We start from the raw sequence: 8,688 nt of genomic DNA on the forward strand, positions 1-8,688 counted from the left end.
GACTGTCATAACCAGTTTGAAGTAATTTCAGCTTTGTGATTTTTTTTGCCATCCAAAGTCACCCTTTATTTAAACTTCTGTTGTAGAGGTAGAGTGGGAATTCCTTCCTATTCCTTCCAAGACCAGGCCCACCTACCTAGTCCCTCTGATGCAAATGTAGATGATTAAGAGGCTAGATATGTGTGGGTGTGTGCATGTGTGCACGCATGCCTGTGCCATAGAGGAGGAGGAGTCAGTGGGAAATGCATCACAGTGAGCCATATCTATATTTTATTTCGTATCTTAGTTGCTCTAAGAGCTGGTTGTGCTTATATTAACTTTACTGAATTGATAAGATTGTTTAATTATAAACAGATTACCCTGTCTCCCAGATGACTTTTATGCCTTTCACTCTAGGATCTTGTTTCCCCTAAGTTACGGAGAGACTTGGGCAAATGAAATGCATGCTATTATGTTATACAAAGCAATTTACATAAGATATCTTATTCTTAAGATTAGAGAAGGGAAGAACTTACCAAAGGGAACTTGCTCAGCTACTGTATGAATTTTGTTTTAAAAGAAAATTTGTTTCTTATATACTTTGCACTGTCTAAGAAGAGGCAGTAAATTTATAATATTGTCCAGCTTGGGGGAAAGGACATGACACATAAATTCCATAAATCACACCATGATGTTATAATACACCGTGTCTTTTGTTTCCTCATATATCACTGAATATTTCTTTTTAGAATACTTTGGTTTATGTGCAATTTGGATTCAGTATCCATGGACATTTCCAGCCATCCAGCAGATTAAGTGCTACCACTGACACTTTTGCTATTAACTTTATTTGAGCATCTTGTTCTACTTGGTGAATATGAATTATTAGAGTTTATAGTTCTGACAGTATTTGTTCTCCACAAATCCACTGGTCTGCAAAATTGGGGGAAAGAAAAAGATCAATGTTGTTGTCATACAATCTAAAATAGTCACAATTTAATGTTAAGTGGATCAGGAAAGTTTTCTCCACAAAATAATTTCCATGGATATTGCCAGTGAATACAAAATTATATGTAATCTACTGTACATTTTAAGTGTAACATTTTCACTAGCTGACACCTGAACACTGGCATGACCTGTTTTATTTTCTTTTTAAAGAGAAAAAAAATCATAACAGCATTTAGCATAGGAAATGATAGGATGTCACTAATAACACAAGTTAATTCCTATATTAACTTTACTAATGCAGCAAAAATTAGATAATTATGTGTTTTATTGTCAATTATAGGGTAATCTTTGATTATTTAACCTATTATTTCTTTTCAAAGTATACAAATAGGGAATTAACCAATCAACTTAAATAAATCAGGACATGAAGATCAACAGTGTTCTATAGTAATTTGGCTTGTGTCACAACTTTATTCAGGATTTTCGTAATTTAGATTGATCAGTAAATAACATCTCTGAGGCAGTACTAAGAATTTATATGCATTGTAATTGACTTCTGTACTCATTTCATGGCAACTTCTTTTTTATAGTATTATTATAGATAAAAAGCTTTCTTAAAAAATGTGTGGCTTGTTTCAATTTGCCATAATAATTGTTTTCTACTGCTTAGTTTGTCACTGCTTGGCATTGATAGTAACACTAGCTCAGACATCAACGAAAGCATCACTTTTCTAAAATCTTACAGACTTATTTTTCCCCTAATCTAAATTCAGACACAAAATCAATAAGAAAAACTCAGATACACGAATAGAAAAATTAACAAAAGACTTGAACATGCACTTCACAAAAAAAGACAACCAATGAGGCAATAAAATCAAAACAGTTACTCAATCTTAGTGATCAGAAAATGCAAATTAAAACAACATATGGTAAGCACTTTATTCCAACCAGAGTGGATTAAATTAAAAGTGCTGACATGACCAATTTGAGTGAGGATGTTGAACTAATAGAATGCTTACGTACTGCTGGTAGGAATAAGTTGTTATTGCCACTTTGGAAATACCTACCATGTATAATCATATTCCATGATCCAGCAAACCTACTACAAGATGTATATCTAACATAAACACATTCAAAGACATGAAAAATAATATTCATAGCATTATTATAATTGCCAAGAACTCTGTACAACTCAAATGCCCATTAAAAGTGTAGTGAATGAATATATCATGGTATATTTGTACAGTTGAAAATGAATGAACAACTGCTACATTCAACAATGTGAATGAATTTTACAAACATAATGTTGAGCAAAAGAAGGCAAAAATAAATACATATTGTATGATTCTGTTTATATAAAGGTCAAAAGCAAAATGAATCTGTGGTGATAGATGTCAGAGTAATAGTTACTTTGGGAGAAGAGGGTAGGGCACAAGTAGCTTTCTGATATGCTGATAATGTTCTGATTTTTGACCTGGGTAGTTAAATCATCGAGCTCTACACTTATGAGTTATGTGTTTTTTCCCTAAGTTTATAATACTTCAATAAAAATTGTATTAAGAAACAGAAAAAAAAAAGAGGCTGTATTTTCCCCACTTGCCACCTTTGTCATAGACTAATTGACTGTATGCGTGTGGGTTTATTTCTGGGCTCTATATTCTGTTCTGTTTATCTTTGTGTCTGTTTTTTCATTGGTACCATACTATTTCGATTACTGTAGCTTAGTAGTATTGTTAGAATCAGGGAGTGTAATACCTCCAGCTTTGTTATTCTTTAAGATTGTTTTTGACTATTTAAGGTTTTTTGTGTTTCCATATAAATTTTAAAATTATTTGTTCTAGTAATGTGAGAAATGATATTGGCATTTCGATGAGGATTGCACTAAATCTGTAGATTGCCTTGGAGACTGTAATTATTTTAACAATATTAAATCTTTTAATACATGAGCATCATATATCTTTCCATTAGTTTGTGTCTTTTTCAATTTCTTGCATCAGTGCTTTTTTTTTTCTTTCCTTTTTTTTTAGGCAGGCCTTTCACATTATCTTTTTTTTTTTTAATTGAAGTATAGTCAGTTTACAGTGTGTCCATTTCTGGTGTACAGCACATTGCTTCAGCCATACATGAATATACATATATTCATTTTCATATTCTTTTTCACCATGAGCTACTACAAGATATCAAATACAGTTCCCTGTGCTATACAGTATAAACTTATTTATTAGTTTTATATATACCAGTCAGTATCTGCAAATCTCAAACTCCCAATTTATCCCTTCCCACCCCCTCCCCCCATGGTAATCATAAGTTTGTTTTCTATGTCTGTGAGTCTGTTTCTGTTTTATATATGTTCATTTGTCTTTTTTTTTTTTTTTTTTTTTTTGGTGCTTAGTTTTCTAAGTAGTTTTTTACCACCTTGGTTGGATTTTTTCCTAGGTATTTTATTCCTTTTGATGTAGTTGTAAATGGGATTATTTTCTTAGCTTCTCTTTCTGATCTTTTGCTATTAGTATATACAGTGCAGCAAATTTCTATATAATAATTTTGTATCCTGCAACTTTACTGAATTCACTTATTAGTTCTAAAAGTTTTGGGGTGGCATCTTTAGGATTTTCTATAAATAGTATGTTATCTACAAACTGTGACAGTTTTACTTCTTCTTTTTCAATTGGGATTCTTTTTATTTCTTTTTATTTCCTAATTTCTGTGCCTAGGACTTCCAATACTGTATTAAATAAAAGTGGTGAGAGTGTCTTGTTCCTGATCTTAGAGAAATGCTTTCAGCTTTTCATTGAGTATGATGTTAACTGTGAGCTTGTCATATATGGCCTTTATTATATTGAGGTATGTTCTTTGTATACCCAATTTATTGAGAGTTTTTGTGATAAGTGGATGTTGACTTCAGTCAGAAGCTTTTTCTAGCTCTATTGAGATGATTGTGTGATTATTTTTCTTCAATTTGTTAATGTGGTAATGTGATGTTGTTTACTTTGTGGATATTGAGCCATCCTTGCATCACTGGGGTAAGTCTCACTTGATCGTGGTGTATGATCCTTTTTTTTTTTTTTCTGACTTTCTTTTTTTTAAATTGAGTTACAGTCAATTTACAGTGTTGTGTCCATTTCTGGTGCACAGCACAATTTTTCAGTCATACATGAATATACATATATTCATTTTTATATTCTTTTTCACCTTGAGCTACTGCAAGATATTGGATATATTTCCCTGTGCTATTAAGTATAAAGTTGTTTATCTATTTTATGTATACCAGTGTATGATCCTTTTAATGTATGGTTAAATTCAGTTTGGTAATATTTTGTTGAGGATTTTTGCATCCATGTTCATAAGTGATGTTGGCCTGTAGTTTTCTTTTTTTGTGGTGGTGTTCTCTTGGTCTCAGAGTCAGGGTAATGCTGGCCTCAGAATGAGTTTAGAAGCATTTCTTCCTTTTTAATTTTTCTGGAATAGTTTGAGAAGTGTAGCTGTTAACTTCTCTAAATGTTTGGTAGAATTCAACTGTAAAGCCATGTGGTCCTGGACTTTTGTTTGTTGGGAGATTTTGATTGCTGATTCTACTCTTATTACCTGTAATTGTTCTGTTTGTATTTTCTGTTTCTTCCTGGTTCAATCTTGAGAGATTGTACATTTTTAGGAATTTGTCTGTTTCTTCTAGGTTGTCCTTAAAATTAGGTTCTTCTAGGTTGTCAATAAAATTACATTTTATTGGAATGTAATTATTCATTAATAATCTCTATGATCTTTTGTATTTCTGTAATGTTCATTGTAACTTCTTCTCTTTAATTTTTTTTAAATTTATTTGGGCCCCCTCTCTCTTTTTCTTGATTAGTCTGGCTAAAGTTTTATCAATTTTTTTTGTCTTTTCAAAGAACCAAGAATTAGTTTCACTTATGTTTTCTACTTTTTTGTAATCTCTATTTCATATATTTTCACTAAGATCTTTATTATTTCTTCTACTAACTTTGTTTTTGTTTTTCTGATTCCGTACTGTTTTCCATATCCTCATTTTTTTAAATTCTTTTTTTTCTGCTTAGCTTGAGTGATTTACACTACTCTGTCTTCCAGTTCACTGACCCATTCTTCTGTATTATCTACTTTTGATATCTCCAAGTGTATTTTTATTTCAATCATTTAGCTTTGTTTTGTTGTTCTTTGCATTTCCTCACTCTTTGTTGAATTTCTTGCTATGTTCATCCATTCTTTTCCCAAGTTCATTGAGCTCTTTTGTGACTATTACCTTGAACTCTTTATTGTGTAAATTATTTTATCTTCACCTCTCCTGGGGATTTTGTGTTGTTTCTCTGTTTATGAAAGATTTCTGTCTCCTCATTTTTGCCCTATTCTCTGTTGATTTCTATGTATTAGGTAGATCAGTTATATTTTCCAATCTTGAAGAATTGGCCTTCTGTGGCAGATATCCTGCTGGGGCCCAGCAGCCCACTCACCTTTTTAGGTCTTCAGAGCTGTATGCTCTAGGGTACTTCCTGTGTGGGTGGTATGGGCCTTTCAGTTGTGTCAGGGCCAGCTACTGTGGGTGTGCTGGTTCACAGGGTTTGCCACTAGCCCATTTGGCTGCCAGGGCCTGCCTTGTGTGGAGGCTACTGGCTGCTGGTTGGTGGGGCTGGGTGGTCCTGGACTGATGCCAGGCCACTTGTGGGCAGGGTCAGGTCATGGCATGGCTGATTGAGGGAGGACAAAACAAAATGGCACTTCCCAGCACCAGTGTCCTTGTGGTAGAAAAAACTCCTCCAAATGGCTGCCACCAGCATCTGCTTCCCTAGGGGCAGTCCCTGTTGCCTCCTGCTTTTCCCGGAGGCCCCCTGAGATCAACAAGTGGGTCTGACTCAGGCTCCTTTCAGATGACTACTTCACCCAGGGACTTGGAGTATGTGAGATTTTGCATGCACTTTTTAAGAGTAGAGTCTCTGTTTTCTATAGCCCTCTAGCTTTCTTGTACACAATCTCTACTGGCCTTCAAAACAAGATATTCTGAGACTCATCTTCCAGTGCAGGACTGCCCCCCCCCGCCCACCGCGCTGGGAAACTTGATGTGGAGCTTGAACCTGCTGCTTCTTGAGGGGAACCTCTGCAGTTGTGATTATCTTCCTGTTTATAAATCACCTACCCTGGGGTGTAGGTCTTGACTATATCATATCTCCACCCCTCCACCTGTCTCACCGTGGTTCGTTGTTTATGTCTTTAGTTGTAGAAAATTCTTCTGGTGGTCTTCAGGTTATTCTCATTGATAGTTGCTCTGTAAGTAGTTATAATTTTGGTGTGCCTATCGGAGGAGGTGAGCTAAGGGTCTTCCTACTTTGCCATCTTGGCCACACCCTCCTCAACTGTATTTCCTGTTTTGAATTGGCAGCCTATATCTCTTGCCTGCTTATCTTTTATAGTCTCAATATTTTTCTCATAAACTTTGTTTGCATCATTAATATTTTATAGATATTAAATTGTGTCATATCTGATGTAAATATTTTGTGGTACATTTTATTTCTTTACTATTTTTTCCTCATAAGAATACTTTAAACTTTTATATATTAACATATTTCTATTTTTTTATTGTTATTTAGAAGTTGAAAAAGTTATTATTTCTCCATAGATATGATAAATAAATGATTCTGTTTTCTGCATCTTCTTCTCTAATTTGAAGTTTTATATTTAACTGTCTAATTTGATGTTTCTGGACAGTTCATTTTTCTTCAGCACACAAGCAGAAACAGATAAGTTAAAATTCTTACTCTCAATCTAGCTGTTAAAGTATTCCTTTTTCTTTCTCTCAGCAAAGAATGCAGCATGATTCTGCAAAAGACATATATTCACTCCACACCTCACCATTCACTCCCCAGCCTCCCACCCCCATGACAATCAGTGCCTTTATTCAAATTGAGTATATTTTGGTGATTAGTATAATTTTAAAAATATGCAATTAACTAGTTGTTTCCAGTATTTGAATGATTTCTCATTCCTTTTTTCTGTCCTTCAGTGCGAATTGCATTCATTGACAGGAAAGATGACAGTGGGCATCATTGTTATATTTTTCTTGAATTTAAAGGAAATGTCTCTACTTCATCCAAATACAGTGGTGGCTTTGTGTTTACAAAAGTTAATCGTTCTTCTGGATTCTTAAAAATGTAGATGGTTTTAAAATATATATGTTGTAAAACATCAAAGAAGGGGGATTCTTCCAAGAATCAGCTCTATCTTTATTTGAATCTTATTTTAAATATATCAGTAAAGTTTTATACAATAAAAAAATTCTACATAGTTAATTTTTTAAAGTAATACCCATTTTTACCTATTTGAATTGTGTTTTCTTGCACCATTTTACATATTTGCTTTAAAAAAAACTTTAAATTCTAAACAGAGCAAGGTGAAACATAAATTATAAATTCATGTTTTCCATAATGACTTTGAAAGGCTCTAGTTTTTATTGTTAGTAGAACACAGTTTGTGTGTATATGTATACATATTTGTGTATATTTATACATATATTCATACAAAATTTTTCTAGTCACTTTCTCAAGTATTTCTATTAATTCTAGTTGGTTTTTTTCCTTTTAATTCTTATACTGTGATATTTTATCAGGTTAGGGACCTAAGATCACATTTGCTCTATAGAAAATACTTTTGGAAGCTTCCAGTTTCCAAAATGAGCTATGTAACATACCTTTTACTTTGTTAAGTGTACTTCTGTTTTTCCTTGCATCTAATTTTTTCTCATTAGCTCTATAGTAGATTAATTACAGTGTATTAAAATCTTATTTTTCTTTGATTTTACACAATTTTTGCTATTATTTTGTGCATATATTAGTGTTTTATTTGTGCACGTATTAGTGCATTAGTGCTATATAGTCATTATCATTTATGCCTTATATTCATGATTGTCTTTCACCTATGATATCTTTCCTTTTCATTTTACTCTGCCATTTTTGCTACTCTTTTATCCCTTTTGGTCTGTTTGTCTTCAGCACATATCTAAGAGAAACAAATAACTGGGAATTTTAAATTTTAGAAATTGAAGATTTTATGTGTTTCATGTATGAATAGAACATACTTATATTACTTGTTACATATATTTTATGCTTTTTTGGAGAAGTACATTTCCTTTTTCTTCACCTATTTCTGTTAAGCTTTTTATATTTGATCATATTCTTTTTTACTTATGTATTTTTAGTGTAGTTAGAAAAAGTAAATTTCTTCTTTCTACCCTCACTCATAATTATGCCACTCTTGTTTTATAACCTAATTAATGGGTTTATTGATTTATCTCTAAATTAGATAACTGATTTCAATATTCTTTATATGTATTTCCCACAAACTTCTGAATTCAGTCAGTTTTTTTCTTTCTGTCCAATCATTGAAAATCTGAAAATTATCCTAAATGATGAAAATAAAGTTAAAATTTTTGGAAGACAAATTTCTGAAATGTGTTGAACTATACTTGACGTACTAGCATCTCTGCTGGACATGGCATTCCTGCATCATGTCTTTTTCTCTGAATATTTAAATATTACTCTATTATCTTCTGACTTTAATAACATGATAGAGAAGAGTTATACAAATTTTAATTCCTTTAATCTTCAATTTTAAGATGGAAGGGGCATAAGAAAAAATTTTATACTCTGAAAGATATGAAATGGCCAGAGTATGTCTTGTAGGGCATTTTTACTTTTTTTTATTCACCTAAGATAGTGTAAGACACTGTTGTCTCCTACTTCAGTGATTTAACATTTGTAT

The sequence above is a fragment of the Camelus dromedarius genome, chromosome 2, assembly GCF_036321535.1.
Source record: "Camelus dromedarius isolate mCamDro1 chromosome 2, mCamDro1.pat, whole genome shotgun sequence".
In the NCBI taxonomy this organism is placed as follows: Eukaryota; Metazoa; Chordata; class Mammalia; order Artiodactyla; family Camelidae; genus Camelus; species Camelus dromedarius.